Genomic DNA, 26,825 nt, shown 5'->3' on the forward strand with positions numbered 1-26,825 from the left:
ATGGTTGGGGTACCTAGGCCTGTGACGTTATTCTAAGTTAATGAATGCCCTGCTGACTCTGTTGGTTAGTGTAATGGAGATGGCTATACAATGTCTTAGGATATGTTTTGAAGTGATATGTAATCAATCCTAAAAACAGCATGTTATGCCTCCATTTTGTTTTTTTGTATTAAATTGGGGGTAGTTCTAGTATTCATGTCGATACTCTTAAGGTCTGTTTCTAGTGTCTAGTGTTTTTAGTTTGCAATTGGACATGCTTCAATACTGAAGGTGATGTATTTAAATATTTAAACTATTCTAATATCCAAATATCTTCTTTAGACAAGTTTCATCTAAAACAAGAATTATTTTATTAATCTTGAAATGTTATTATAATATTTTTGAATTAAGAAATTCAATTATTTTGTGCCTTGAAACAAAATTGGTCCTATACATAAAGACCTATCAACATTTTCTGTCACTGAAGGCAACTCGGTTAATATGTAGCTTGATAACACATGCATGTCTGTTTCTTTATGCATCTCTCTTATTTCTGTGCACTGCCAAAAAAGTTATTAATTACACAGTATTTTTGGGCGCTACGAATTATCATATTAATTAAACAACATTTTGTGCCAGATAATTTCTATTGGATAATGCTTTAACAAGATAATGATCACCATAAACCATTTGCTTTAACATTATAGTTTAATAAATCCGTCATAAAGAGCCTAGAAGCGAATTTGGTATAACAAGGCCTCAAACGGAAGTGTTCACTCTGCTATATCTTGAGCACGTTTCCCAAAATATGTTTAGAGCTCGTAGTTTGCAATTTTTTATAACTATCAATAAAACTTGTGATCAAAAAGTAATTGCATATGTTAGCTCATCCTTTTCATAGTAACTCTTGTGAGTTACTGAATGTGAAGCATATGATACGACTCCCGTTCCTTAAGATATACATAGGCTATCTTTAGCCTCATGGACATTAAAATCTCTTTCTTTCTTACAATCTCAAGAGACAAAAACAAGACATCTCTACATCCCTGAATGATCAAATAAGGTAATCAAGACTCATAAAAGTACACATTAGAAAATAGGAGTGCAAAGGTGACTCCAAGAAGAAACGAAAAATAGATGTTCACTTTGAATCCTCAGTTAAAGAAGTGGAAACTGGTACTAATGAGGGTGGGTGAAAAGATTAGTCCTGGGTAAAAGAACACAAACAAAATGAAGAATAAACCTTACACAAATCAGTGTGTACACAGTCAGTACAAAGTAGAAGTAACCCCCTGCTGAAAAAGAATCATCAATAGACGCAAAGAAAGCAGGCTGATGATGAACAAGAATTTAATCCATATTTGAATTGGAACAAGAGCCAGCATCTACCTCAAATCATCACACATAGGGTCAACATGAAGAGAATAACCTGCAGTCAGAAATCAAATGATGCCAATTGTGAAATACAATACCTTCTAGCCATTCATTGTGCCACATTATTCATTTATGGAATGTTCAGTATGAATTATCTATCATTGTGCCACAGCATTCATTTATGGAATGTTCAGTATGACATATCTATGTACAAAATTATAAATGCTTATGTATTGTGCCCATTTTGACAGAAAACAGATCAAAGATCATAGTTGAGTAAATATGTTTTGTCACTCACTAAAAAGTGGGAACAATTCTGTAAATGGGAGAACAAGTTGCACACATAAGGATAGAGAAAATCCTAAGAAACCGAATCAGTCATTATGATACACCACAATTTATTCTTCAACAAATAACAACACTCTAATCAACAAAATGGCAGACCATTGTGCTCGCAAGAAAAATCCAAATAGAACACAATTTTATCAAAGAAGGTTTTTTTGACATAATGTGTTTCTATAGATAACTTGAAACGGAATCATATCAAACCAGGCAGAGCTTTTCTAATTTCTTTAGTAAAACACTTGATCAATGTGTTGGCATTTGTCAAAGATCTAGCCAGAATATGTTAGAACCACAGGAGAATTTCTCTAGTTAGCATCGCAAGAAAAGTACAAAGAAAGGCAAGTATTGTTCAATAGAGTTTGTAAAGAATAATAAAACAATAAATGTAATTAGAGATTGTTAGCAGTGGGCTTGTGTAGTTAGGTAATGAGGGGATGTGTTGGTTGGTCTCCCTAACCAACCATGCACTTATTTACAAACATTTGAACATGAATGATGTACTTGTTGTTTTGGGTAATAATTAAAGAATATTATTTTCGTACACACATATTTGGTATGATTGTCACTAGTAATAATTCCATATTTGATAATGGTAATATTGAATTCATGTTCTGGTATACGGAACTATAACCATTCTACATTTTTGGCTCCATTGACTAAGTTCGAATCTGGAGGTCTTATCACAAATGGGATGAGTAATGGACTGACTGTTCCTGCCACAAGTACAAGTCACAAACCATGATGGGGAATAATAAGAAATCACAAGGGAAGATCAAGTAACATGAGATTTTGTGGAGGTGTGGGAAGTTCCTATGGACCAGTATGTGCAAAAAGAAGCCTGAGAGAGAGCGGTTCTTGAAAGCACGGTAAGGGACAAACTTTCAGTTCCACCAGCAGTGTATGATCTCCTTGGGAAGATACCTCAGTTGTTGGCAAGGAACTTGGTACAAGTGGGAAGAATGAGCTGAAGTGCAATGGGATCAACGAAGGCAACGAGTACTCCAGCAGTTTGCAACAAGAAGCACATAGGAACTCTAGGAGAGGGAGAATTCAAGGACATCTAGACAACAAAAAAATTAATGCCCCTTACTCTAAACAAGGACCCAAGGCAAGTACAAGGAGAAGAAACTAAGGGGGAAGAAACAGTCATATGGAGGGCCTTAAGGATTATGGAGCAGGAGGAAATGCATTGTTGTTTCAAAGGGTTGGGAGATCTATCAAAGTTACCGAACCAAGTAGAAGAAAACTTGATAAGAGGAATAGCAAACTTAGTAATTTTAGAAGAACCTGAAATGAGGGGTGGGTGAACAGATCCAGAAACACCAACACACAAATTACCACCCAACCCAAGAAGGGAACTCTAGTCAAATAGAAGAAGCACAAGGAGGAGAAATAACGAGACCTGGGGCAAGCACTCAAGGAGTAATCCAATTAGGTGCAAATACTCAAGGGACGAGGGGGAGAGCCAAGATGGTTGGAACGACAGACAAACAAAAACTTCCAAGATTCACAAGAGAAGGATCAAATGATTCGACACGACATTGCAAAACTTGTATAACAATATGGAAAGCAGGTGGGGAGAATTATGAGGACAAGTGGTTAAAGGCATTTCCGGCTACCCTAAGGGGGATCACCACTGATTGGTATACCGAATTGGAGGCTGGAAAGAAAACAACATGGAAGGATCTCTGAGCAACTTTTGAAGGAGAGTTTAAACTCTTACGAGTTTAAGAAAATAAACTGGCAAACGAGTTAAAGAAAAGATGGTTCACCGAAGGGTTAACTCTGTCCCTATGTGGAAAGATAAAAGAGGTACCACCATCATCCTTTGTGGATGCCTGCACTCGTGCCATGGATATTAAAAGTGAAAGCAAAACCTCAACAAGGAGGAGGCATGGAAGCGAGAGCAAGAGTTCAAAGGAAATGAAGATGAATCTGAAAGGACATGATGAGGATGGTGAAACAAATGGCGCCCAAAAAGGAAGGACAAAAAGAGGGGAAGGAACTATGGTGTACTGACCGTGAGAAAGGACATAGCACAACCAGCTGCCCAAGGAGAGCATTATGTGATATATGTTCAATGATAGGATATTCTATTTAGGAATGTCCTTATAACTTAAAGGCATAGAACACAGGTATTTTTTACACAAGGTGAACAATCTACACCATCTTCCACACCCCCACGGACCACAAACATGGAAGCATCATCGTGTAGGTACCAGAATAACAGGAGGGGAAGTAATAACAATAGTAATAACAATACAGCTCAGAGTCAAATCCAATATGACGCTAGGAGTCATCCCATGATACAATGCATAAGATGCAATGAATGGGGACATTTTGCTCGCGATTGTTAAAGTGGACCTGGTAACCATGAGGATGCCATTATCTGAGACAAAAAAGTGTTTCAGAGCCATGAGGGGAAGTCTTAGCCATTACCACAATGTAAGCCATAAAACTCACATACCCGGATGCAGGTACAAAGAAAGAAAGATTTGAAGAGGCCAGGAGAGATATTCAAGATACCATGGCAAAGGAAGGAGAAGTGAGTACCTCTAATCCTTCCTCCATTAGGTCAGTATCTGAAACTAAAATCATGCAACAAGTACTAGAGGCCATTGTACCAGTGAAGGTTGTCAACCTATTGGAAACACTGCCTTAGCTAAATGTGGCGATAACACAAAGGGGAAGTTGGAAGGAAGAAAAACCAAAGGAAGGGAAGATGGAAGCAAATGTAGGGAAGGACACTAACACTTTACTTACCATAGGGGTGGGAAGGACACCCGTTGTGGTGGAAATGGAGATAATGGGATGAAAGTTGATAGATACCATTGTGGATGGCCGCTCAGGTGTTAATGTCCTCCCCAAACAAACTTGGAAGGTCCTTGGGAATCAAACTCTTTTAGCCACCTACATTCCAATTGGTAGATGTAATGTTCCCGTTATAAAATAAATAATAAATCAACTTTTGTAACAGGCCAATTGATTTAATATATCTCGGACCCATTTTATTTTTGTTTCCGTAATTTGTGTCGCCGTCGGCTATCTTTGTACACCCTCGAAAAGTTTCCCGATGGGTATTTAAGCACAGCTTTTAGATTGTAGTAGGCATGCTTTGGATTATATTTTCTCTGTACTGCGAATTCCTGTTGGAGTTCGGGATTGTTCGCCAATTCAGAAGTGAAAGATCTTCCCTATTTGGCTTAGGCGGTTTCGGTGGGATCCAACCCTCACCCTACTCCGTTGTTGCATGTATCTCTTCGCTCGGATCAGGCAAATTGGAGCACCATCTTTTGGCAATTATCACTCGCATTCAAATCTCTATTATTGTGTGGTTTTTTAATTAGGATCTATTGTGTTTGTGTATGAACAAGAGCGTATTTTGTTTGGATTCCGATACCTATCCGTGTGGCTTCTTGACATTTCTGTACTGCTCATACCTTGACTGTATGGCCCCATCCTTCCAAATCATTGTACGGCTTATGCCTTTCCTGCCACTATACGGCTTACTACCGTACAAACTCCAGTTCATCTGTACGGTCTTCAAACATCACCGTACGGTTGCTTACTTCCTTGTACGATCGGCATAGTCCTTTGACCTGACTTCTTGTTCCTGTACGGCATCTAATTCCACCGTACGACTACTCCTCTTCCACGTATAGCCTGGCAAATCTCCTCCATACATCAATCCCTCACCGTATGGCCTAGTTAATTTCATTGTTCGGGCCATCCAATTCCTATCGTACAGCTTAGTGATACTTACCATACAATCTTTGTGGTCTTTGTATGGACTCCTGTGCATCATTTCCTCACACCTGCACCATACAAGCTCCATACGACATCTCCCTGTTAGGCATACACACCATTATCCGATTGATTCGTTTACCAGAGGAGGTTGGAAACATTATAGTGGTATCAAAGCGCTTCGATTCTGCTAGCTTGTGAATAGTGAATGAGAGTTTATAGCCGAAAGAGAAGGATGCATTCCGTTGAACGAATGGCTGACAAACAGGAACTGACCATAGCCGAACTTGTGGCTCTACTGAGGGAACTTGCCAGGAATCAAGCACAGATCACTGATATGTAGCGACTCATGGAAGAAACTCTCAAGAAGTTGGAGGAGAACAAAATATCTGGGGAACAAAATGGTCACAGTGCGGACTCGATGTCGAGTAAATCAAACCCTCAACTAGCACGCTCTCAACCTTCCATGCCAACTTTTCCACCATGGATGGAGGCACAACACGAAGGAAGACAACCAACTGTCGAAGAGATGAGAGAAGACTAGAAGAATGCAAACCTTGAAGAAGAAATATCCTACAAAGATTATGCAGATTTGAGAATGAGATATTGGGGAGGCGGAAACAGAGGATATTTTAATGATGACCTTCGAAGATAGTTGAGTCAAGTAAATCTGTCTCCATTTGACGGATCCGGTTCCATATCTGCGCAAGTATGGGTCATGAAAGCCGATACCTACTTCCAGCTAAATCCTATGGCGGAGGAAGAAGCAATCATATTTGCCACGCTGCACTTGGAGGGAGTTGCCCATGAATGGTGGCACCATGGCACCATCACATCAGGGCATGATCAAATAAATACTTATGCAAAATTCACGGAGAAATTGATAGAATGATTTGATGGTAAAGATCCGGAGCTCAACTTCAAAGATTTGGCACAATTGACACAAACTGGATCGATCGATCAGTTCATTGCGGAATTTCAAAAACTCTTTGTTCTGGTCATGGACATTTCCAAAAAGAGGCGGGTAGTGCTCTTCATGGATGAACTGTCAGAACGTCTGAAAGGTTGGATAAAGGGGTTCAATCCTGCCACCCTATCAGAAGCAATCAATAAAGCACGGCGTATGACATCGTCATCGGCATCATCATCATCCTCTCAAAGTTACTCACATTCGAGACCGCCGACGTTTCCGAGGGACAAACCTCCGCCCAAGAAGCCATCGTTGGATGAAGCTACCAGACAAGAACTTTGAAGGAAGAAACTGTGTTTCAATTGCAAGGGACCTTGGGAGCCTAGCCACCAATGCCTCGGAAAGGGGAAGATCCATTACATTGAGGTCATGTCTGATGATGAGGATGATCAAGAAGAAATGCTGGCCGAAGATAACCAACCCCACAATGACACCAACATCAGTTTGAACTGTATGGAGAGAATTGCTGCTTTGGTACAACGCGAAGGAACCATTGCATTGGCTAGCAGCCCGAGGTGCACAATTTTTCGTGTACGAGGTATCCTTCAAGGACAAAGGGTTACGGTGATGTTGGATAGCGGAGCTACTCTAAATTTCATAAACTCATCCCTGGTAAAACAAAGAAGTCTACCTATGGAGGCACATGCAAGCTTTCAGGTCAAGGTCACCGGAGGGACTTTTCTGCCCTGCACACACTTTGTACCTCAACTGAGTATCACAATGACGAATCACACAGTGACTGAGGACTTCTTCATAGTGGACCTGGCTGACATGGAAGTTATTCTTGGAATACAGTGGATGGAGACCCTTGATGAATACACTCAGAGTTTGGACTTCACTTTTGTGGTTGACAGAAAGAAGGTTGTCCTCCGAGGAATGGCGAATGAAGGTCCAAAGGAAGTTTCTGTGCATCGGATGGAGACAATCTTTTGACACAATGACGTTGCGTGGGTTGTGCATTGTCTTATCTCGGCGGAACCTATAAAGTGGCGTCGAACACCTCCGCAAGATGATGAACTTCAGGATATTTTAAGTAGACATGATAAAGTTTTCATGGATATTCCTCCTAGCATACCACCTCAACAAGGGTTCAAACACACCATCGAATTGGAATTTGGGGCAAAGCCGATCATAACCACACCATACCGCCATCCCAAGAAATTCAAAGATGAAATCGAAAGGACGATTTAGGAATTGCTAGAGAAAGGATGGATCCATCCTAGTTCTAGCCCATTCGTGTCATCTGTGGTCTTGGTCAAAAAGGACGGGACGATGCACATGTGTGTGGACTACCGCGCGTTGAACAAAAAAAAGTAAAGAACAGATATCCCATTCCAAGGATAGATGAGTTGTTAGATGAACTGCATGGCGTAGTCTATTTTTCAAAAATAGATATCCATTGTGGATACCATCAGATCTGCATGAGGGAAGATGTGGAGAAAACGGCTTTCTGTTGTCACTATGGACATTATGAGTTTCGAGTCATGCTATTCGAATTGATCAATGCACCTACTACGTTTCAATCATGCATGAACCGCATCTTCAACAAATAGTTGTGTAAGTATTTATTGGTATTCTTTGATGATCTTCTTATTTATAGGACATAGGAGGAGCACCTTAAGCATCTAAATGAAGTTTTAAGTATCGTGGAGGAACAGTCCTTGTTCACCAAGCAATCCAAATATGAATTTGGTATGATAGAAATATTGTACTTGGGGCATGTTGTCAGTAAATACGGAGTTCAAGTGCATCAGGAGAAGATTCAGGCTATCCTCAACTGGCCTCCCCCAAAATCACTCATGGATTTGTGAGGATTCTTTGGACTGTGCTATTACTACAGGAGGTTCCTTCAAGGATTCTCCTAGCTCAGTGCACCTTTAACAGATCTAATGGAGAAGGGGTCATTCTAGTGGAAAAAAAAGGCACAACTCACCTTTGATAAGCTGAAAGAGGCCATGAGCACTTGTCCCGTGCTGGCACTACCTGACTTCACTCAACCGTTCATTTTGGAGTGTGACGCATCCAGGGAAGGCATTGGAGCGGTACCAATGCAAGATAGACATCCCATCGCTTATGGGAGCAGGAAGCTTACGCGAACAAAACGCCTATATTCCATCTATGACAAAGAAATGTTGGCCATATACATGCACTAACCAAGTTCTGGTAGTATCTGGTAGGTGTCAAGTTTGTCGTCCATACGGATCACAAGTCTGAGGTATTTTCTAGAGCAACGAGACTTGAACGAATGACAACAAAAATGGGTAAGCAAAGTTCAAGCTTTTGATTTTGACATTGAATATGTGAAAGGGAAAAACAATGTGGTTGCAGATGCATTGTCCTGGAAACCCACCATCTGCTCAATAGACCAGATTTCCGCTGACTAGAAGGCACATCTATTAGTGGAATATTCCAAAAATACATTTGCCTATGAAATAATGGATGGCCACACCCACGATGATCGGTACAAAGTGGTGGATGACATCATCTACTATAAAAAACGGATATATTTGGTGCCAAAATCCAAACTAAAGCAGAAAATCTTTAAGGAAGTACACAACTCACCCCTAGCTGGACACCCGAATTTTCTCAAAACTTATAGAAGTCTTCGGGAGAGGTTTTCATGGAAAGGACTTAAAGGGGACGTGTTGCAGTATGTAAGAGAGTGTACGATTTGCTAGCAGAACAAGTCCGAACACACTCTACCTGTCGAACTACTACAACCTTTGCCAATTCCCAAACATAAGTGGGAAAGTATATCGATGGATTTCATAACAAGGCTTTCCAAGGTGAACAGAAAGGATTGTAATTTCGTGGTGGTTGACAAATTGACAAAGTACGCACATTTCTTTGCCATTCCCTTTGACCTTCAGGCCGCACTAGGTGCCGATCTATTCTTTAGAGAAGTTATTCGCCTACACGAGTTACCCCGAAACATTGTCAGTGATCGGGATGGACGATTCGTTAGTATCTTTTGGACAAAACTATTTCGGATGGCAGGAACAAAGTTATCACCAAGTACAAGTTATCACCTGCAGACAGACAGACAAATAGAGATTGTGAACAAATGGCTCAAAGGCTACCTTTGGAACTATGTTTCGGCACAACGAGCGTGGGTAAAATGGATCCATTTGGGAGAATACTGCTACAATACCACGTACCACATGTCTATTGGAATGGCACCCTTCAAAGTTCTGTATGGGTACGAACCCCTTTCCTTCATCGACATAGTGTTGGGCGATAGTCGTGCTCCAAGGGCGAGGGATTGGCTTCAAGAGGGACAAGACATACTGAGATGCTTGAAAGAAAACCTACAGTGGGCACAAAATCAACAAAAGATGTACGACGACAGACAGAACAGAGAGGAGTTTCGAAGTAGGGGATTTGGTCTATCGTTGGCTCTAGCCATACCGACAATCTTCATTAAGGGAACAGGAAAGGAAAAATTGAAGCCACGATTTTATGGCCCCTATCACATGGCTCATCGCATTGGTGAAGTGGTGTACGAACTGGAACTTCCAGAGGGAAGCCGCATTCACAATGTCTTCCATGTTTCATGTCTGAAAGCCATAGGGAAAAACGTCACAATTGCTACCGACCTTTTGCCACTCAATGAAAAAGGAAAACTCATTTTGGAACCTGCTGAGATCCTCGAAGTACGTGAGAGAGCCCTACAAAACTGCATTGTGAAGGAATATTTGGTACATTGGTGACACCTACCGTTGGATGATGCAACGTGGGAGGGCAAACACATTCTCCAACACCCGGTGTTGCATTTTCTTCAGGACGAGCAAAATTTGGGATGGGAGGACTATAATGTTCCCGTTATAAAATAAATAATAAATCAACTTTTGTAACGAGCTGATTGATTTAATATATCTCGAACCCATTTTATTTTTGTTTCCGTAGTTTGTGTCACCGTCGGCTATCTTTGTACACCCTTGGTAAGTTTCCTGATGGGTATTTAAGCACAGCTTTTAGATTGTAGTAGGCATGCTTTGGATTATATTTTCTTTGTACTGCGAATTCTTGTTGGAGTTCGGGATTGTTTGCCATTTCGGAAGTGAAAGATCTTCCGTATTTGGCTCAGGCGGTTTTGGTGGGATCCAACCCTCACCCTATTCCGTTGTTGCATGTATCTCTTCGCTTGGATCGGGAAAATCAGAGCACCATCTTTTGGCAATTATCACTCACATTCAAATCTCTATTATTGTGTGGTTTTTTTTATCAAGATCTATTGTGTTTATGTATGAACAAGAGCATATTCTATTTGGATTCTTATACCTATCTGTGTGGCTTCCTGACATTTCTGTATTGCTCATACCTTGACTGTATGGCCCCCATCCTTCCAAATCATTGTACGGCTTATGCCCTTCTTGCCACTATACAGCTTACTACCGTACGGCCTCCAGTTCATCCGTACAGTCTTCAAACATCACTATAAGCCTACTTACTTCCTTGTACGGTTGGCATAGTCCTTTGACCTTTCTTCTTGTTCTCGTACAACATCTAATTCCACCATACAGTTGCTCCTCTTCCACATACAACCTGGCAAATCTCCTCCATACAGCAATCCCTCACCGTACGACCTAGTTAATTTCACTGTTCGGGCCATCCAATTCCTACCATGCGGCTTAGTGATACTTACCATACGATCTCTGTGGCCCTTGTACGGACTCCTATGCGTCATTTCCTCACACCTGCACTGTACACCATCCGTATGACATCTCCCTGTAGGGCATACACACCATTATCCGATTGATTCGTTTACCAGAGGAGGTTGGAAACATTACAGAAGACCAATACAAAATCGAGCCTTTAGGGACTGCTAGGACTCAAAAATCCATAAGAGTTTTGAGTACCATATTTGAAAACTTTGCAAGTAGAACCTCTATAAATGCTTTTCATGCACATGTACCCAGTGGTTGTTTTGAGGCCTATGATGTGTTTCAAGTGTTCCACACTTTTTTTTTAGTATATTCGTGCATCTCAAGTTGTTAGTTTTCAATTCCGAATCATTTCATGAGATGTCATTTGGAAGCCTACTTTGCATTTGAATATCTTGTACCCGGTTTAGCGTCACCACCCACCACTTTGGGAATGTTTAGTATGCATATCAAAGAGCCTATGTTTCATATTTCAATTCGTTTCAATATATTTGGATAGGGTTTTGAATTCCTCAAAGTCGGTTGTTCATCTTTGTCATGATTTTCCACTTTTGCATTAATTTCGGAAGCCATGTTTGACAGTGAATATTTAATTACACGTTGAGTGTTTTGAAGAAATGGTCATGTCACTACATTTTGAAGCCCTGATGAATCCATTTGATAAGTTTTCCAAGCCAATTCCATTTGCAAAAGTTAAAATTGCCCAGTTGTCTTTTATGACAATTACCCAATGGCCCACTTTGACTGATCATAACTTTGACCCAATTGACCCTATTAAAGAAATTCCTTTTTTGTTGCATTCCTGAGGTCAAAGATATGCTCCAAATTTGAGTTCTTGATAAATCTGTTTGATTAGTTTTCAAATGTGATTCCATTAGCAATTCCTAACATGTTGATGTAGACCAGATTTGCAGATTGATTGGAAGGTCTGTTTGTGAGATTATAACTTTGAATCCATGATAGATGAAGCTAAACCAACTGCACCCTTCTATTCTATACTGAAAATACTCCAAGCATGCCAGTTTGCAAGCTTTTATGAATCCATCTGCACACCTTCCTAAAGCCTTTTCATTTGCAAAAATCACTGTTTTAGCAGTATACCCAATTTTGCAAGTTTTGGAAGCCGACTTCAAACGCTTGCCAAATTCACCTAGTAATGTGTCATGTGCTGAAAATGCACCTGCATATTCTCCATATAGAAGTGTACTTTGCCCTAGATCTCAAGTTTACAAGTGGTCGTTTAACCGATTTTTGAAGTCAATTTCAGATGTACTTTCTTGTTTTTGACAAGTAGCTTGCATGACACATTTTAAAGGAGTAACTTTAACAATCAATATCTCTTGACCCGAATATCATAAGCTGAAATTCTGAAGGAAGGGTCTTTGTGGCACATAGGACACAAATTCAAAATGCCAATTACTAAGCAGTTTGAAATTGTTAGTATCTAAAGGCAACAAGGGGAGTACCTTACCACATTTTATCACAACTCAATGTTATTGGTTTGAAGTCAAAATGATAAACTCATTTTTGAGTTTGATCTATTTCGCAAGATTAACATGGGTACTAAGAACAAGAATTTAAGGAGAAGATATAAGAAGATTTCTTAAGTAGCAGGAGCTTGATGTGTGTGGTCTGGAGCCCATGGTGGTTAAAGAGGGGTATGATAATTTATTTCAGTATGCACATATCATCAATCCAGATCAAATGAGTATGTGGAAGTATAATACACAATGAACTATATACGATGGAATTGATCATACCAAGGAGGTCCCAAGGGTTAAACTTCTTGAGGTGTGGTTTAGTGATGGCCCTTTGTGTGAGACTGGTGTCTAAAATCTTCATCTTGAGATAATGTGTTATGAGCTCTTAATTGATGGAATGGAATTTGAAACTGCAAGGCATTTGTGCATCACCCTTATCAATAAGAGCTTCCATTACTCAATTATCTTCCCAATCTACTCACAAAAACACACGAGGCTCAGTTACATACACAAAGAATGATTAGAAGAGGGAGTTGAACTCTTGGGAGGTCCACCTCAATGTTAATATGTGAGCGTTTGATGCAAATCGTTTCAAGTTGTGCATTCAACACAGATAGGAGCCTCTCTAGCTCTAGCATAACGGAAATATGCACCTTGGCTCAAAACAGGTGCCAATAACAGCGGGAGATGCACATTGACTTCCAAATGGGTGCACAGAAAACATAGAGTGAAATCCTCCATCAAGCTACTGCCTAAAACAATTCGCATGAGATAATCTGTTATGAGCTCTTAACTGGTGAGACGGAGCCATGTAACGAAGACACTAACCGTGCCCAAAGTCAAGAACCATCATTATTGAATTCTCTTTCAAACCTATTTGCAAAGGCAAAAAGAAAAAAATGTCTACTATATTTGTGGCAGATGGAATACTAATCCCAATGCATATTGTCTGGGCACCATATTAAACACATGGAGTTAATTGAATTATCTTGGCAATGCATGTAAAAAAAAAACATTTGTAGGGGATCAATTAATGCAGAAGACACCTACAATTTGAGGAGGGTTCTATAGATTTTTCCTTATTTCCGGATGAGATGAATGGGGAGGGCCTATTTAAATGCACTTGGGATGGTTTTCTACAAAAATCAAAGGCTATCTCTTCAAGCGGGAATGAAGTCGTTTCGAGACAAGGCTGGCATGCGCAATTGGATGTCATTTTTCTCTGCCACCTAAGAACTTGGATGCAATTCTATTTTTTCCATGGGACACCATTTTGTATCAGCACACAGATGTGTACTTGTAAGGATCCACTTAATTTGCTGCATTGGCTAGAGTTTGGTGTGGAGCGATGAAAACATAAAAATGCCCTGTTTTAGCGCACATTTGGAGCGATGTATGCTGATGTTGCAAGTTGATTCCAGTTCATTGTTGTCATTTTCGTGCGGGGGAACTGCATTAAAATCAGAGGCAGATGTAATAATGTAAGGAAGGTGTCACAAGATTGCAGGCAACACTTGTTCAAGCATGTGTGTTGTTTTGAAATGTTGAAGGGATTAATCCCATATTGATTGGGCAATAGGTTTTAGATTTGTTTTCATAATGAACTGCACAAGCAATAATTGTCTTAAACGCTTGCTTAAGAACACAAGGCCCATCGTGTGTGGTGGCCCACCAGACTAGTGTCTGACGCTAGAGTAAATTTTGATGAAGCACGCGATTAGAGAGATGATTGGAGACGACATACTAGATGATGAATGAAAAGGTGCCACGTGGCATGCAGAACAAGGTCCACATCACATTGCAAGGAAGATGACAAGGCCCACAAGAGTGGCTGCAAAGCTACGATCAAGGCTAGCACGACTTCGCAAGGTTGGTGATGTGGTCAGTGAAATAAGTTGCGAAGCTGCAATGAGCGCAACATCATGAGGGTCTCCAACAATTCACAGTTAGAGGTTCCGAGGTTGCGACTAACTGGCAGGGTTAGTCGCAACTTCTCAGAGGTTAGTGGTGATCTAAGGCTGGAGGTTGCGAAGCAACGAGAAGTTAACATGTGGCACGTGGGTCCTGCTCGATGCTAAGGTGGTGAGAGTGACTAGGTGATGAAGTATCAAATTTGGCCAATCAAAGATTGCCATGTGGCACCCAGGTATAGTGAAACCAGATCTGACTACAATTGGAGGGAATTTAATTTTCAAAATAAATATTTTCAATTCTTCCTCATTTGAGCACTCATGCACGTGGAATATTAAAGGGAGTTTTAAAATGGAGTGGGACCATAAAAAAATCTGGCCAATCAGGTTCAAGATGCACTTGTATATGCATTTTTAAATGAACCTGCACTTTATTGTATAGTTTTGACTATATGATAAAATGAAATATTTTGCATATTTCAGGGTCCACAATGCAAGCCTGTAGATTCAAATGGATGCTTAAGGTATGTTTCTGATCCGAAGATACAAGTATTATATACCGTCGGAAAGGTCTTGCAATGAGGATTCCAATTTTACAGTCAAAATATGTACAGGTATTACTGTGTGCAAGATATTCTCAGTTTTGTAGAACAAGGGCATTCTTAACAAACTATTTGGTTTTTTCCATGAAGCTTCAGATTCAGTTTATGAGCAAACAGTTATTTGGGTACTACATTATATATAAAGAACAAAGTAAAGATTGAGACAACTGATGGTGTTTTTGATAAAAGTGGCTTTTGGCAATAGGTCAAGGAGGTTAGGCAGCTAAATTTTCTTTTTGTCATCATTTCTATTTCATTTCATCCTTTTTGTTTAGAATTGTTTATGTTCATAGCCTCATTGTTCATTTATAATAGTAAAACTTAAAACTCACAGCTTAATGTTTCAACTTTCACAGTGATTGCAGCTCATAGTCTCTTATTGTTCTCCTACAAGTTGTTGATGGAGAGAAGCCCACCATGGGACACATTTATGAGCACATGGACAAGGTGAAAGGGCCATTAGATCTTTCTATATAGGGAATCGGGCCAAATATGGTGCCATAAGGCATGTCATTGATTATGACACAACCTTCTTCGCAGACCTATACATGCAGCTACCCACTACCTTAAATTGGCATTCTAATTTAGCCCAACACTCAAGCCTAATGATGAGATGTGGAGCGGGCTCTATGATGTTGTAGAGGAAATGTTGTTATGGTAAATCGATGTTGTACTTGTATTAAACAAAGGAGATGAAAGCTCCATATATAGATTTACAAAGACAATGTTTCTAAAAGAAACAATCGTGAACTAAAAACAGAAATAGAAACTACCTAATAAACTAAAGACTAACAAAGATGACGATTAAAAAAAATACTAAGATTCTAATACCCTCCCTTAATGGTCATTGTCTAATTGTTGTCTTTTGGTCACAAATTCTACAAAACATTTTGCTGCTATTTAGACCCTCCTTGGATCTGCAAAATGTTAATGACCAAGAAGCCAAAATTTACCCATAAAAGAACAAAGAAGGGTGGCCCCTTCTTCAGAATGCTTTGCAACAAGAGACAAGAGCCTGTCATGGACTTTGCCACTAAGATGAGTCTGTCACTAACCCTCCAAAAATCCACTAAACATTTGACCAGAAATCATCATAAAATATCCAACCTGATGTTGGATAACAAGGCTGCTCTTCCTTGGAGACAGAGACAAACACTAGGAACAACTAGCACAATTTTGAGGAAAAATCGACAAACACTCCAAACTTTGTAGATAAGCATGATGCCCAAAAATAGTGTAAGGAGGCGCAATTTTTTAGGAAAAAATTGAAAAAACCGAACATGGTTTTTGAGGTAAAAAATGATCAAAACCCAACATGGTTTTTGAGGTGAAAAATCAACCAAAACTAGAGTATACAAAGCTCCAATTTTTTTGGAAACAGTAAAGCCCACCTAATAATTTTTAAGTAAAAAATTATAAACCACCAAGGAATCCCACACAACTGTGTGAATTATAGAATTAGAATTTTTTAAGGGAAAAATTTATGAAAACCCATAAAAAAAAAAAATTAGGGAAAAAATTATAAAAACCCACCAAAATTTTTGAGGCAAAACATGAGACTTTGCATGGTAAACCAGCACATGCAAGTACATACAACCCTAAAAGATCAGAGACTTTCTACAACCAACAAATTGCGTGATCAAAACCCTTAACCAAGCTTGCAATTTCCAGTAAAAATCCTCGAACATTAACCACAAAAGTTTCATAAAATACCACTAATAATTTTTATTTCTAAAAGTCGAAAAATAAATTTCTAGAAAAAATTCCAGTTTAGGAGGCTCGAAATTCCCTTAAAATATCAGCCAAATTTTATGAAATCCTGTTGACCTATTCTGATGCCATGTTATGGTAAATCAATGATGTTGTAATTGTATTAAACAAAGGATATGAAAGCTCCTTATATAGATTTACTAAGAAGATGTTTCTAAAAGAAACAATTGTGAACTAAAGTCAGAAATAGAAACTACCTAATAAACTAAAGACTAACTAAGATGACCATTAAAGAAACATAATAGTATTCTAATAAATGTCACCTAATAATATAATCGGAGTAAATATAGTCTATGAAATAGATATGTATAAAGAATTTAGGAGACTTTTTCTCACGAGACATGCAAGAAAAATCAAACCTTAATAAAACCAAATGAAACATATGATTTTAATTTCTAATTCTATTACCACTTTACATTGATAAAATCAAAGTTACAGAATTAATTTTTAATTTCTCTTGTTTCAGATGCATGGTGGGAGATGTTTGGTACTTTGGTGCAAAATCTATTGAGGATTGCAATCCATATTTTGAGCCAGCCATGTAATACTTCAAGATACAAATGCATCAAGAGCATGTTCGAGCATATACACTCGAAGAAGTGCAACAAGTTGGCTATGAAAAGGGTGATTGATCTTGTTTCTGTTCATTACAACTTTTGTTTTTTTTATAGACATATCTTGGGCAGTGACACATCTCCTATCATTTAAGAAGAGGTTGATCCAAGAGCAGAGTGGAACACTAAGATTGATGACCCTATCTTCATTGACGAAGACATGGAAAGGGTTGAACAGGTGGATCGAGAGGCAGAAGAGGAAGCTAAAGCAAGAAGAGGTCAAACCCCTGAGGTTGAGAGCGAGGGATCTAAGGATGCTGAGGAGACACAAGAAGAGAAGATGGTTACAAAAACTTTTCTGACCTATCTTACGCATAGACATAGGAAGGTTGCAGGGTCGCTTGATTAGTGATATAGCTACTTTGAGCCTTGCCTTCCAAGCTCTAGCTTTTATTTTTAAATATGTTTAGAACTTTTCATTCCTTGGATTTCATATTCCATGAACATTATAGGTACTTATATTTTTTAATGTGTTATTTGGTTTACTTTATTTCCTTTAGAAAGTAACCTTTATACTTAAGTAATCAATTTAAAATTGTCTATGTATGCAAAATAGCTTCTAGTAATCTAAATTATTTTGTTTAACTTTGACTAAAAGATGCATGAAAGAAGATTTAAATTCTTAAAAATCTTTGAATTTCTTGGAATCTTCAATTTGTCAAGTCATTGCCGAGTTTTTGCCAAGTCTGAATACAGGTAAAAAATTAGGAGTACGAGGCAACTCCAAACAGTGTTACACCAGTACTAGGGTACTTCGGGATGGCAGGACGTTGGGGTAAGTTTCTGGGCCACGAAGAAAATGGGCCTCATTTTCGGGACGGCAGGCGGACAGCCAAGGGATGGCGGCAAGGGGAGGATGGGCTAGAGAGGGTTGTTGTATAGTATACATATAGAACTTGAAATGCTAGTTATGAAATGATATTTCAGTAGTTCACTAGAACATACCAAATTAAAATACTTGAACATAGCAAAATTGCAACATGAATTAGAACCATTGACATTCAACATAGTAACTTATTACATTACCCAATAGTAACATTCAAAAATCAAAATTCAAATAGAAATTCAAGTACACATCCCAGCGGCGGCATGGTTGTGGAATGGCGGAGGTGGGGGTGCTTGGGTACTCAAGTACCCGGTGCGGGGACGTCTCAGGGATGGGTACTTCAAGGTTTGGGAGGGGGGTGCGAGTCTCCGGGTTACACTAACTCCAAGTCTTGTAACTATGGTCTAGACTCTAGAGGAATTAGAATTAGTTTATCATTATTTGATTTTTTTTTAGGTGATTTGAGTTGTCAAATTTTGTCCTTCCTATAGTTAATGGGGAAAAGGCTAGCAATGACATACATTTGCGAGAGAATGATTTAGCCAGAAAGCATATTAAATTTTTTTGTGATAGTGTGATGGACAAGTATGGGCCTATTTGGAATATTAGAGATGAACATTAGATAAGGGAACTGCATAAGACACTTTATACTTCAGCATAGTTCATCAAAACAACCTTGGAATTTCCTAAGTTTTGAGGTTAGAGGAGGTTATGAGAGGCCATTACACAGTCTTTGAGAATAAAAACCAAGTCCACAATTGAGAACAAAGATCATGTTCAAGATCAGATATGAAACAACGCACTAGTAATCCCTCTCCCTTGAGATATGAAATCAACCACATCAACTCAGAGTCTAAATAAAAGTTGCCTGCTTTGTTAAAACAGATTCAAATATGTGATATTGAATCTTGTCATTTTAGTTCGCAAATCTTAAAATGTCTTATTTTAATGTTATAGATGTATAGTGAAATTTTTTTCCTCTAAAATACTCAAGTTTCAAAGAGCTATCATTTGAGGGTTGAAATAACAATAAGACACTTCAGATTGTGATAACCATTAGAAAATGTTTGAGTGCATGCACTTGGAAAAATGCAGTAGGTTATCAATACAAACTTGCAAAAAGAAAATGACCTTGCATTTGGATATAACAATGTACGACTCTAGCAAAAGAAGATTATAAGAGAGTCCATGTTGGATTAGGGTATGGTCTTGCATTTAAGTGGGGATATCATCCATTTTACAAAAGAGGGACATTTATAGAACGGCTAGGCTGGTTACGAGGTGGGGCTTGTAGTGAAGAAATAGGCAAAACAAACTTGCACAACTACAGAAAAAAAAAAAAATGTATTGGATGATCTTGCTATCTTTTGTGCAAATAGAAAGGTTATGTTTATTTTTTTGACATGCACCTCACAACATCCAATAATATTTATCTAGTTCTTGGAGAAATGGCTCTTCCAACCTCGGGGTGATTTATCTATACTTCTGTTTTTGCTACTGCCATTTTGTGTACAAGAAACTAATTCTAAGCATATCATGATGACTTTTCTTTTGTATTACCTTTCGATTTTGAAATTCACAATTCAATATGGCATTGTTTTTAGTATGCATGTATAACATATCTGATTGATTTGTTTTTGTGAATATTTGAAGTTAAACTTGATATGAAAAGTTTTTAAATTTATTTTTGTGAATATTTCCCATTAGACCTAAGTCCATTGAGACAAATATCAGCTTTTCAATTTCAAGTCCTAATGCCATCAGATATTGCTGATTTCTAATGGGTGATAGCCCATACTCTAGAGAAGATCTAAAAGATCAGAAGTCAATCTACAAAATAAATCTATCTTTTATTGCATACTTACTAAAATGTGAGAACAATCTTGAAAGAAAATTGTGATGAGCAAAACTTCTCGAGTGGCATTTCTATCCACAAATGATCCTTCATCACCAATTGTTTGTATGTTTGTTGCTACCATTCATGCATGACCACTTAGCATATGAATCATCTTTTTAGTGCCTCCCTCATAATGTGTAGCTTAAGCCATATATATATATATATAAAGGTCGACCTACATTGTCATGTGAGGAACTCGATATCTAGTTTGGGGAGGAAAAGTGACTCATATCGATTCTCAAAAGCTTCCTCATTTCACAAAGGTGGTCTAGATGCCTCCATAGATCATCTTCTCATTAATATTGCACTGCCCATATCCATTGATTTTAATTAGTACATTCACCGCCATCAGTAATAATTGTGCTTTCAATTTGTTATTATTCCATGTAAGCTTATGGTAAGAAAATCCATACATTTATATATCCCCTTAAAGATAATGTACAGATTATTTGAACTGATCATTCAATACTTCTTGTCTCACTTGTCATTGTAATGTCCCCTCTTTAGTACGACATGGCATTGTTCGTGGATTTGCCTATTACAGACTCTCGTAGGTAGATGGGATTGATGAGAGAGTCATTTTGGCATTTATTTGGTGATTGGATGGCTCATTATGCTCTTGGAGATATTATTTTATTTATATTTTATCATCATTTTTATATGGGGCCTACATGTTATAATTCTAAGTTGAGTTGCACTTTTTTATAAATTTATTTATTATAAAAGTGCATTATAATGGGATTTTATAATGGATGTTTCTAGAAGTTCTTAGTAACTTCTTAGAAAAGGATGCTTCTAGAAGTTCTTAGTAACTTCTTAGAAAAGGATGCTTCTAGAAGTCCTTAGTAACTTCTTAGAAAAGTAAATAAATAGAGGGCTTGGCCTCTCATTTGGACAGACAAGAATTGATGATTCTACTACCATTCTCTTTGAGCATTTGTGGCACCATCCAGGTCTGCAAATATTCAGCATAATCCTTGAGAACGATACCTCTCAAGAGATTGCATAACTAAAGAAGTGAGAGACCTTCTGAAGGGTTGCACTTTGGAAGTGGTATTCAACCATTTCAAGTTGAGCTTAATTTGTATACTCAGACTACCTGAGGGTTTGAGTTTTTGGAAGTAGTCTGAAAAAGTAGATCTGAAAAAAAAGTCTGAAAAAGCAGATCCGAAAAAGCAGTTCGAAAAAGCAGATCCGAAAAAGCAGTCCGAAAAGCATATCCGAAAAAGTAGATCTGAAAAAGCAATCCATAAAAGCAGATCCGAAAAAGCAATTCGAAAAAGCAAAGCGAAAAAGAAGATCTCAAAAAAGCAAGTGAAAAAGAAAATCGGAAAAAGCAAAGTAGAAAGGCAGCATTGGAGAAAATTATTACAGCCATCTACAATCAGGTTCCTTGGATATTACATGCATTGTTCTTATCATTCTTCAGATGCATATTAGAAGGTAAGTGTAAAGTGCCTTGACAATTTTTGAAGTTTTATTCCTATTTTTCTGCCTTAGGAATTTTGTCAAACACTTCCCTTGCAACCTCAGTTTGCTGATGTTTGTTGTTTTGCTATGATTTTTGAATGCCAATGGTACTGATGAATACAAATGATTGCAAAATAACTAATTGGAAATCAAAGTGATATGCAACATCTTTTTATTATTTTCCAAATGCAAGTACATGAAATTCTAATGTAAAATGCACACCTACAGCCAAGAGGTATTTTCACAAACACTTGGCATGCATCCTATGAATGACTATGCAATGAGACGTTTTTACAAACATTTGGCATACAAACTGAACAACTGAATTAAGTTGATTTCCCTTCAATACTTCAATGTTTACAATGACTGAATACTTTGGTAACAAAAAGACATATTACTTGTCAAATGTATCCATCTACAATTGCCAAATGTAAATACCAAAAGAACCTGTAATAAGTAGTTGAGATGACATGCTTTTTGGCTTTTCTTTTTTTCGGATTTTCTTTTTCAGACTGCTTTTTCAGATTGCTTTTTCACTTTGCTTTTTCGGACTACTTTTTTGGATCTGCTTTTTTGGCTCTGCTTTTTCGCTTTGCTTTTTTGGATCCGCTACGAAAACTGAAACCTTTCTCCTTGCCAACTGATGTAAAAGTTTAGATGCACGGGCTGAACAAAAATCACTGAATATTATCTCCCAATTAGTCACAAATGAATTGGCTGAATACCAATTCCTCCACTCCCAACTACGGTTGATATCTCACAACCGAAATTGGCACCTTAGAGTCTTCAAACCCTAAGACAAGTATGCAAGCACTAAGGCTCTCAGCACAATAGATGAATATGCAACTCAAGATGTGTAAAATGACCCCCCAAAGGCTCGTTATAAAGATTTCACAAGCAACTCCAAGAAGCTTCTAGAGGAATCCAACACTTTATTCTTTTAAGTGACTTTTTGATATTTTATTATAGTAGTCGCTTTAATATTAAATCAATTAAATATAAAGTTACTTTTTAATATTTCATTGTTTAGTAACCTTATAAGTAATTAATTTAATATATCTTTTCCCCCTTATTTCTTCTTTTTTAGCCTCCGGGGAAAATAAAGGCTAAAATAAAATAAGCAGCTGGTGCCTGTCAAAAAGGGGACATTACAGGAACGTTGTAGGTGAAAGTTGTAATAGATTTAAGCATTATTCTTGCGGATGTAAGCCAAGAGTCTTGGCCATTTCATACTAGCATTGTAGTTAACATTTTATGTGCAATAAAGGAGACATAATTTGCTGGTATGATATAGTGTAATTGAATATGTATTTATCATTCATGATCAGCTTATTAGTTTGCATGCCAATCGTTTGACAAAATGTCAATTGGTTGTAAGTTCTCTTTTTGGCATAAATAATGTTATAATTCTGCATACCAAGTGTTTGTCAAAATTACTAGTTGCTGTAGCTGCATATTGCAAGTAGTTTCAGCCACATATATGCATTGAATATTGTCAAAATAAGTTGCACATTCATGTTAGGTCATTGTTTAGTCAACTCAGAGTCTTCTTGCAAGCATTTTTATTGATGCTAAGTGAAGGAAAGAGCCATAAAAGCAAACTGAAATTTTATCAGTCATATGAACTTTGTATGCAAAGTGTTTTCTTGAACCTTTATCAGCATTTTGGGATCAGATTTGAGCAGGGTCATTACAGTGATATCAGAGTGGTTTCTTGCCAGCCTAACTGGATTATTTCGGAATGAATTTAATCATCAGTATGGTGTTAACAGGAGATAGGGATTTGGAAGAAAGAATGCACAATGCAAAGAAGAAATTAGATTGCCCATTTCAGCGAATAGAGGACCTAAAAACTTTGGAGGAGTTGGAAAATTATTTAGGCAAGATTGATCAGTCAAAACCCAATGCTATGCAAACAGCTTTATCTCCAGCATTTGGTTCGTTGGTTAAGCCCCGCTTATTGAGACATCATGATGAGGTGATAAGACTTGCAGCTCTCTCTTGCATTAGTGAAATCATGAGGATAATAGCTGGCCTTAATTCTTATGACGATCAGATTATGAGAGAGATACTTCACGCCATGGTAAAAGGCTTCGAAAAGTTGGACAACATTCGGGACCCTTATTTCACAAAAAGGGCAAGATTACTTGAAGTATTTGCAAGGTGTAGATTTGAAAACATTATGTTGGTAATAGGTTGTATCAGTGACATTCGCAGGATGTTTAACACATTTTGGAATATTATGGATGAGTTTCATCCCAGCAGCGTATTAGCATCGATGCACTCCATCATGTTCACAATCTTGTTTGAGGAGGAGGATGAAATTTCTAAACTTTTCATAGAAGATTTGTGGTGGGTTTGGACAAAAAAAAGGAATGTGTCACCTATGGCATGTACGTGGTTAAAGAGCTTGATTGATAGGCCTAAGGATCGAAGTACTTTTCCTATTACGAGCAAAAACTTGTATGAGGAGTTTACCAGACATGCTGATTCGATACAGGGAGACATTAGCACATTTTCAGGTAATGGTTTATCTGCATCATCTTCACAGGCAGAAGTGGTTATAGATGTTGTGCAAGTTGAGCCAGTTGCATCAAAAGGTGATATCACAGGCACACTGGACTGCGTGATTGACACAGATAGTGATTCCAGTACAGTTGGGTTGGATGAAGTTATAGCAGTTGAGGATACCGTCATGTTTGAGGATAGTACGGTTGATCAGAAAGTGAGCATTCAGAACTTTGCAGAAAATGAGTATTAGGCACAGTTGAATGCTTCTTCGCATGAGATAGAGGCTAGTAGTTATTCACGTGTTTTGGCAAGCCAGCTGAAGACAAAGAAAAAGGATATTGTCGCGGCTTTATCTCATCATCACAGGATGCGTGAGTTGATCGAGAATCACATTTGGATAATTCAACTGCAGGAGAGACAGAAAGGAGTCACGGCAGGTTCTTCTTGTGACGACTTACAGCAAATCAAGGCATGGAAGCAATGAAGGTAAGTTACATACACCTACTTTCAGATCAGGATCATCTCCTTAATCTTGTGGGGATCTATTCAGATGCATTGAAGAAGAAGGAAGAGGAGGTCGACTGATTTTCTCATGAGCTGGAGGATACTCAGAATTCCTTGATGTAAACTCAGTTGGCTCTCCAGGATTCTGAGAGACATGTGGAAGAGCTTCGTCTCGAGGTGAGTTCAATTCAGGAGTTAGTGCATATGGCAGGGACTCAGTTTTCTTTTACAGTCAGGTCACATGTTGATGATGATATGAGTATGTCTAGCATTCACACTCTGGATTCAAAGATTGTAGTGGGTACAATAGACAAGTGCATGAAGTCAATTGGTATTGTTCACATTCCTCAGGTGAGAAGTTTACTTGAGTTGCCAGTTGATTTCCGTTCATGGATTAGTTGTTGGGATCCTTATCTTAGTACTTGGGAATGTTTTGATCGGAGATGTCTATCATTTGGTAATAGTATCTATTGCACCATCATGGACTTGATTAGTAGTTTACCAAGTGTAGTTCTCATCCATGCCAGCAGCTTGTCTGATGCTGGAATTAGTTTTTATACACCTGTGTTGGGCATTGTTCATGTCTCCAGTAGACCATTCTTGTTGGAATGGGTTGATCTCTCAGATATGATAGAGTTTACAGAAGAGTCCCAAGATCTGATTATTACAAATGACACCCAGGGGGATGTTGTGGACAGTGTCGAGGACTTAGTCTCTTCAGCGGGTTCCTTTGATACAGAGGTTTATGTTGATGCTTCAGTCACTCCGTTTGATGATACGAGTTCAGCAGTTAGACTACAGAATTTGGATGGTAGTATTACAGACGATAGCTATTTTGAGGTTACTCCCTTGGATAGTGTACCAGGGGTAGAGTATAAGAGTTTGACCAGCCAGCACAATCATGTGTCTAGTCAGCTGAGAGTTAGTGAGCGAGACATTGCTATCGTTTGCGAGCATTTCGATGCTGCTCGTCAGTTGTTAGCAGTTTATGGATGGGGTTCTCCTACTAGTGATGAGCGGGGAGGCAATTATCTTTCCTTGATAGAGATCCACTCTTTATGGGAGGCTATCTGAATTCTGAGACAGAATTATATGCAGTAGGTAGCCGACAAAGATTATCTTATGGAGTGGGGCAGTACAGCATATGACACATTATTGGTCAAGGAAAATGAGGTGAGTGAGCTTACTCAACAGCTCGAGGTGACTTCTGAGTTCCTTGAGAGTACACAGTTGGCTTTCGAAGAGTCACATTTTCATTTGGCTGAGGTGACCATGGAGTTAGAGCGACTTCAGTCTTTACCAGATTCTGTACAGCCCCAGACCACGGTGTTTGGTGATCCGAAGATGTCCATGGTCAAGGTTGATAGAGGCAGTGGAGATGAGGATATATCTGTCCTCGATACCAATATTGGCATGTTTGGTTCGTTTCCACTGGAGGCAAGTTCAGTTGAGTAGGGTGTTGTAGCTGAGCATGGTGGTATGTTTGACTTTGTGGTGGTCTCTACTACGGATGGCAAGGAGACTAGTGATGTATCAGAGATCATGTGTGATGTTGGTGAGCCGGCAGTTGGCATGGTTCCTGCTAGTGACACTACTCCCTTGGCAATATCTTCAAAAGTAGTAGTTAGTTCCGGCTTGGTTAGTGATCAGTTGCAGTGGGTTGCATCACCTGTGTATGGCGAACTGTCGACTGAGGCTGGTTCTTTTAACCAGCATTATATTGCAGGGTATGTTCATCAGTTTGCATTAGATCCAGGTGTTGAGGACTTGATGGCCGTCAGATTTGGTTTGTGTTCTAGTTCTTGCTATCTATCATGTGATGACTATTTGCCATCAGCGATGCATGGGAGTTATGGTTATGAGACAGTGGCCGGTGATTTGCAGAGTTGTGCTGATTGCAGTAGGTGTACAGTGTGTGGATTCTTTGTATTTGGTGCAGTTTCATGCAGAAGTGGTCACCATTGTAGTAGAGTTAGAGTGTGCATTCCGCATAACACGATGGGTTGTGTGGATGGTGTTGGCAGTTTGGGTTGCTCACTCTACTTGGGTTTGGATGTTTTGAGAGTTTGTGTGTCGTGGGTTTTTGACTATGGCAGTAGTGGATTTGGAGTTTAGTTGTGCAGTGGTTCAGGATCCATTCATGGATTCCTCTTGGTTATATTTC

At 38.7% G+C, this 26,825-nt stretch overlaps 1 protein-coding gene across 2 annotated transcripts in view; it reads right to left on the reverse strand.

Moving 5' to 3' along the window:
- Positions 1-652: 652 nt before the first annotated feature.
- The window catches only part of MET18 (ARM repeat superfamily protein), a 332,877-nt gene continuing 306,704 nt past the window's right edge, over positions 653-26,825 (reverse strand). For both annotated transcript variants that reach the window (XM_089787438.1, XM_089787437.1), the window contains exon 21: positions 653-1,408. The gene's annotated coding sequence lies outside the window, so the exon portion shown is untranslated. The remainder of the gene's footprint in view (positions 1,409-26,825) is intronic.

The sequence above is a fragment of the Cupressus sempervirens genome, chromosome 6 (assembly GCF_028749045.1).
Source record: "Cupressus sempervirens isolate cs-2001-9-10 chromosome 6, ASM2874904v1, whole genome shotgun sequence".
In the NCBI taxonomy this organism is placed as follows: domain Eukaryota; kingdom Viridiplantae; phylum Streptophyta; class Pinopsida; order Cupressales; family Cupressaceae; genus Cupressus; species Cupressus sempervirens.